This window comes from Rhinatrema bivittatum, chromosome 18, assembly GCF_901001135.1.
Source record: "Rhinatrema bivittatum chromosome 18, aRhiBiv1.1, whole genome shotgun sequence".
NCBI lineage: Eukaryota > Metazoa > Chordata > Amphibia > Gymnophiona > Rhinatrematidae > Rhinatrema > Rhinatrema bivittatum.
In genome coordinates, this window is record NC_042632.1 from 50,977,694 (window position 1) to 50,983,693 (window position 6,000).

The window sequence follows — 6,000 nt, forward strand, 5'->3', positions numbered from 1 at the left end:
GGGGCAGAATATTCCTGCTGAAGTCTTAGTACCACATGTTGATGGTACGAGTTTGATCCCTGCGGAACTCTGTTTGTCCAACCATGGGTCTTATCTACAGGTCTGGGGGTCAATAGCTACCGCATTAAAAGTTGTTCCCTGTGAGAGGGCACATATGCATCCTCTTCAGTGCCGATTGATCTCCTTTTGGAGTCCGCAGTCAAACAACTATGCAGTGAAGCTGTTCCTCCCATTAGAGGTGAGGTCCTAATTGGACTGGGGGTTACAGGCGGGCCATCTTAGGAAATTCCCTGATAATGCCAGATTGGTTGGTACTCATGACAGATGCAAGCCTCCGGGACTGGGAGGGCTCATTGTGTTGGGGCTGCAAGGGTGCTGGAATGCAGCAGAGAGGCAGTGGAAAATCAACAAATAAGCACGAGTGGTTTGGTTGATGTGCTGGCGATTGTCTGAGCAGCTAGAGCAGTTTCTCCTAAGCATATCCACCTTCTCAAAGCCGGAAAGAACAACTTCAGAGCCGATTTCCTCATCAGGAGAAACTTGGACCTAGGAGAGTGGGAGCTGGTGGACAAGGCCTTTTTGCTCCTAGTGAACTGCTGGAGCCTATCAGATCTAGGCCTGTTGGCGAGCTTCAACTATGTGAAGGTTCCACACTTCTTCAGTCGCAGGCAGGACCCAAAGGTGATGGGCATCAATTCTCTTTTCAAAAGTGGCCATGTGGCACCCTGTTGTATGCATTTCCCCCAGGCCTCTGGTTCAGAAAGTTTACAAGTCAAATCAACACCATACTTTTACTGGTTCCAGATTGGGTTTGAAGGCATGATGTGCCAGTCTCCAGGGACTTCTGGTGGACAGTCCCTTTGGGGTACTGTCTTGGATGGACCTTTATGACAGGGGCTTATTCTGTAAGAGGATCAGGGTAAATTGTGACTTCCGGCTTGGCCATTGAAAGGGCTCGGTTGTTGAAGCCGGGTTTTTTGCCTATTGTAATTTCCACTTTTCTTTGGGCCCAGAAAGTTTCTACTTTTCTAGCCTCTGTTAAGAGTTTGGAGGGTCTGGAAGCCTGGTGTTCCGAGTGAAGTACTTAACCATTCAAGGTGGCTATTCCTTTGATTTTGGAATTTTTACAGGACAGCTTGCTTAAGGGTTTGGCCCTTATCACCTTGAAGGTCAAGTCGCAGCCCTGGCTTCTTATATGGGAAGAGTCATTGGAGGACCTTTTGTCTTCCTATCCATGCAGGGAGTTAAACATCTTCACTCCCTGTTGTGGCTTCCAGTGCTTCTATGGGACCTTAACAAGGACCTCGGGTTTTTGGCGGGTCTGACTTTTCTACTGCTGCATACTCTTTCCTTGCAGCTGCTTACCTTGAAGTCCGGTTTTCTGGTAGTAATTTAATTGGCATGTCCAGTCCCTTTCCTGCAGAGAGCCTTCTCCATATGACTCCGGGTGTGGTTCAACTTTGGATGGTGCCCTCTTTCCACGTTTCATTTGAATCAGTCCATTTCTCTGCGTGTCTTGGTCAGAGGACAGATGAGTACTTCCTTTTGTGTTCCTTTGCTGTCAAGCATCATTTACAGCAGTGTTAAGAGGTGATTTAAGGCTGTTTTGGAAGTCTGATCGCTGATTCGTGCTCCATGGTGGAGGTAAGTAAAGAGCTGCGGCAACACAGGCAATGATTGCCCACTGGGTTAAGGAAATTGTTATGACAGTCTAAGTGGCTGGAGAAGTCGCCTTACCGAGACATTCCACATGGGTTCAGGCGGTATCGTGGGCAAAACTTTGTTGCCATCTGTTGACATTTGCCAAGGAGTGACATGGTCATCTTTGCTCTCCTTCTCCAAGCATTACCGCTTAAATGCTAGGGCTGTGGAGGACGCTGCCTTTCTGCGATTGATATTGCCTGGACCACCGGCAGCCTCCCACCCTTTTCGAGTTTAGCTTTGGTACATCCCACTTGTCGGGACCGACCTACCTGAATGCTAAGGAAGGAGAAATTACTATTTATGTGATGATATGTTCCTTTCTTTGTCAGAGTTCCTATCAGTTGAGAAACATGAATGTTTGCCTGTGGATAATAGTGCTCAAGTATAATCAGTTTGTCCACAGTTTGGCTTTTCCAGGGAATAATGGCGGACTTATGTCGGAGCAGGACTATATGGCCGTGATATCAGCTTCTGTTCCATCTCCATCTGCTGGCAGAGGTGCATAACTCACTCATTGAGACTGACCTATCCTTCAGTAAAGGAAAGGAAATTATCAGGTAAGTAGTAATTTCTCTATTTACCTTGTGATTCTTCTTTGCGTGAATGTTGGGATCTGTCCTCTTGACTCTCACCGGACCCTCTGACGGAGAACTGGGGAAAAGGATGGAAGAGGTGTTCAGGTCACTGTTCTGAAAGTAATGTTTTCAGTAAGATTGTTTTATTGCGAGACGTTACAGGACTGAGCTATACCCTGAGACTCTGGTTCAAATTGCCACCCAGTCCTGCTCCTAACAAGTCGTTTCATTTCATTGCACCTCAGTGGGTTCTAAAAACACAAAACGTTTTTCTCTGGCCCCTTTTGAAAGTGTCATGCAGTCCTGGCATTAGAAATGTGCTTCTAGGAAGTGATAGTTACCTGTTTGTGTTTGTTTTATGTTAAAATGATAAAATAATTGGGCATACTTTATTTATTGCAATGGGTCCAGATGTTTGAACCTGCTAGCAGAGTCAACTGCATGATTCACAATCCTCGTTTGTTTAGGGACAGATGGACTAAATATAATCCTTCAGTACATCAGTCCGTTAGGTCCTCCTGTGCCATCCCTCCTTCATTTCTGAGTGTCACTCGGCTGCAGCGTGCAGGTGCTGCTCAGAGGTTTCGTGCACAAACATCCATCTGGTTTGTGTGGCCCTCCGACCAACAGAATAGTCATGGAAGAGCTGCATGTCTGCCCTCATGTGTCTTCAAGGATATTTTAGGCGGTAGATAAAACTTTTTTTGTGTGTTTGGATTGCACCCGTGCCCACTGACTTTCCGTAGTGGTTATGTCCGACCCGGGGCCAGGAGGGAAATCTTTCTAGGTGCCTTTCATGTTCCTGCAGCGCGTGATCTCCAGTATTTATTTATTTTAGTTAAATATTTTGTGGTTAAAAGCAGATTTCCCTCGTGTTTAGTGTTGTAGAGAAATGATCTTAAAAATCCTCAGGGCAAGGGGATGGGTGGGAATCCATCCACTTTAAATCTTCAGTGGTCCTATTTTTTTGTTGTTGTTTTCCAAATTCTTGATGAATGTGAAGTGGACAAACTGATTTTTTTAACCTCGTGGTGCAGTAACCCTGACATCACTGTGCCTGTGAACATCCTGTGTCCCTTTGTGCCTGTTTGCATCCTTTCTGCTGTAGGCTAACTATAGCTTCTCTAGCCTTTGTGTCCTTTCTCCAGCAGATGTTTTCTGCCAGAGACCTTCCTGCGTATGTGAATTTCTCCCTCAGAAAGCAACAAGACACCTGCAGGAAGTGCATCGAGACCCCGGAGCAGAAGAGAAACTAATCACCTGCTTTAAAAATGAATATGGGGAAAAAAAAAAAAATTAAATAAAGTACTGTTGACGAAAAGCATTTCTTTATATTTGTTTCTAGGTGTAAACTTTTAATAGTTAATACTGACTTCTGTAATCATTGAATCATGTAGTGGCTCCTGCTATTGCAATCAAGCCTGTGATGTACTAATATATAAAGCCTTATCCTGTTTGTAATCATATAGATCGCATGAACCATGCTTCTGCAGCCAGGAGGGGGCAGTCTTGCTCTAATTTGTTTTCAATCTTTAACAAATGACTTTAAAAATAAGGTTTTAGTGCAAGATTCATATGCTGGCCATTTTTTTTTTTTTTTTGCGAGGGGTGTTGATCTCAAAGGTATAGAAATCTGTTTTGTGGTGAATGCATTTCTGCACATTTATATCTGTTTACTGTTTAAAATAGGATGTTTAATACTCCTGGAAACACAATCTGAATGCATAATCACCATTTTTATGGTTTGGTTATAATCAGGAGCAAGTATTTTCCAGAGTGTAAGTATTAAGCTTTGTAGTCTGTATTCCGTCTTTCAGTGTAGATGAACCTTCATACTGTATTATTTCTGGATCATGTAGGGATGTTGACAATATCTACTGGTAGAGCATAACAGGTGATAACATAAATACAGCTCTTAAAATAGGAGGGTGTAACACATTTGGATGAGCTTGTGGAGCCTTTTGAGACAATCCCTAACATACATGTACGTTTTGCTTTTAAAACTTGTGTAAGCAGGAACTTTTATGCATTCTAAATGTAGACCGATATGCACTTTCGTGCTTTCTGCCAAGTGATAATTCATTTTGAAGTTTTACTATGTTAAAACTGTAAATATAGCAGAAAATTAATAAATGTCACTTATGTAGCACTTTCTAATGTAGACTGGTGCTTAATTTAGCATACAGCTCATTGTTGACTTTTTAAGAGTGTTTTTCCTGGGCTAGCCTGGTGACTCGGTGCCAGTGCTGTGTGCTGCCATGTGTGTGAGCTGGGTGTACTTCCCAGGTCCAGCTTCAGCTCCCATGATCCAGGTGGGGGGATGCAGCAGGGGCAGAGTTTGCAGGGGTGAGCGGGTTTTGGCTGTTGCCCAACGGTGACACCTAGTGGCCAGTGCACGGATTCCAGAGTGAGCTGTGGCCTGTGGCCCTTGGCTGAGAACTATTAGTAGAGTGGTTGAGCTAGACTGGGAAAGGGTTAAAAAATGAGTAAAAGCACTTGGGCTGTTGCAGATGAAGGCTTATTGCACTATAGTCCCCAGCAGAGATCGATTCAGATAGAGTTGGAAGCTCAAAGCAGCCTGGCTTGAGATGGTTGAGCAGTTGTGCTCAGTTCAGGTGAAGCTTGCTTTTCATCCTCTGCATGTGGCAGAAAATATTCTGTTTTGTTGGTTGGTGTGGGTTTTTCAGCCCTAATGGAAGGATGTGAAGCTCCTGAATGCTTGTCAAGAAATGTATTAAGTTAGTCCAATAAAAAGTTATCATCTTATATTATGTTGTTAAATTTTATTCCCTTAAAACTGCATGCCACTGCCCTTTTCCAGTGTGGAGATGGAGTATAGAGACATTGGTAAACCCCTCCATGGGTGGGCTCAGGTGCCGAGTGTCGTTGCTCTCCATCAGCTGGGATTGGGGATGCTGCGGAAGCAGTATTCAGAGCACGCCCCCCCCCACCTCCCTGGCAGAGTGGGGAAAGAGGGTTCATGGTCAGTGCTTAAGCATGACACCCGCTGGCTGGATTCAGGGTTGCAGAAGAGGCCTGGGACTATCCCTGGAATGACCAAACTAGGTATGTTAGGGGTGAGTGGGTGGTTATTAAACAGAAAATCCAATCTCTGGTTCATGGCCCCCAGATCCCTGTCCTGGCACTCCATTTGAGCTGGAAGTGCAAAGGTCAAAAAACCATTTACTTCTTTCCCACCTTGGTTTTTTTTTAATCCATTATGTACGGTTTTGAGTAGTTTTCCAGGGTTTCTCATGCACTTTCCATATCCAGCGAGTGGACTTGATTCAGCTAGCTTCATCCCAGCATCATCATGCGGTCCCTTGGCTTTTCCTTGTCCTGAGGCCTATGAGTGCTATTTTGTTCTTAGAAACTCATCCCCTCTCCTCCCCACCAGTGCCACATGCTGGTCACCGGGCCACTGAGCTGAGCTCCTAAAGTCTATCTCTTCTCAAAGTTTATAACGGCGGGAGCAAACAACTGAGCCTTTCACCAGTTTATAGGCCTTGCATTACAGCCAATATCACCACCTTTGTAACAGGAAGATCAAAACGGACTGAAGATACCAGCCAGGAGCTGGGATGCACTTATGCAGGCTGAAAATTGCTTTCCTTAGGGAGGAATCAAAATTGTTTTACTGCCACAAAGATGATTAAAATCAGGGGCCAAGGAAAGTAGGAAGAGAGTTAAGGGGGGGGGGGGGGGGGGGGGGGGTGGATTG

General features: G+C 44.9%; 1 protein-coding gene across 2 annotated transcripts in view; it reads left to right on the top strand.

The window, feature by feature from the left end:
• NDFIP1 (Nedd4 family interacting protein 1) overlaps nt 1–4,453 on the top strand; it is a 43,680-nt gene extending 39,227 nt beyond the window's left edge. The window contains exon 8 of one of the 2 annotated variants that reach the window (XM_029583332.1): nt 3,428–4,453. The gene's annotated coding sequence lies outside the window, so the exon portion shown is untranslated. The remainder of the gene's footprint in view (nt 1–3,427) is intronic. The other variant, XM_029583331.1, reaches the window with a different exon arrangement.
• Nucleotides 4,454–6,000: the final 1,547 nt, after the last annotated feature.